The sequence below is a fragment of the Buceros rhinoceros genome, unplaced genomic scaffold, assembly GCF_000710305.1.
Source record: "Buceros rhinoceros silvestris isolate BGI_N320 unplaced genomic scaffold, ASM71030v1 scaffold21533, whole genome shotgun sequence".
NCBI classification, from domain to species: domain Eukaryota; kingdom Metazoa; phylum Chordata; class Aves; order Bucerotiformes; family Bucerotidae; genus Buceros; species Buceros rhinoceros.
The window spans coordinates 15,705-16,066 of record NW_010402098.1 but is presented as its reverse complement, the minus strand read 5'-3'; positions in this window follow the sequence as shown (position 1 = coordinate 16,066).

Sequence of the window (362 nt, the reverse complement as noted above, 5' to 3'; positions counted from 1 at the left end):
GAGCTGCGCCCTTGGAAAGCCACGGGAGGAGGAAGACAGCGAATACCCGAACCCCGAGGGAGGAAGGGGACGGTGCAGCAGCCTGGCTCCTTCCAGCTGACCTAAGGGAGCTGAAATGCCACGTAACTAGACCTGTGGGTTTCACAGCTCCGGCTGAAACGCTGCTGATGCCTCTTGCCTGTCCCCAGGTGGTTTGTTTGGTTTTTTTCTCCCCTCACATTCTGCCAAGTCTGAGGTTTGTCCAGTGCCCAAGTCCCAGCCTCCTTCCTCCCCCCGCCAGAATCAGGACTGGGTAAGAGCAGCAGCGCCTGTTTCGGGGGAAGAGGCTCCAGGGGCCTGTGGAAACAGCAGCCTGGGGCCCC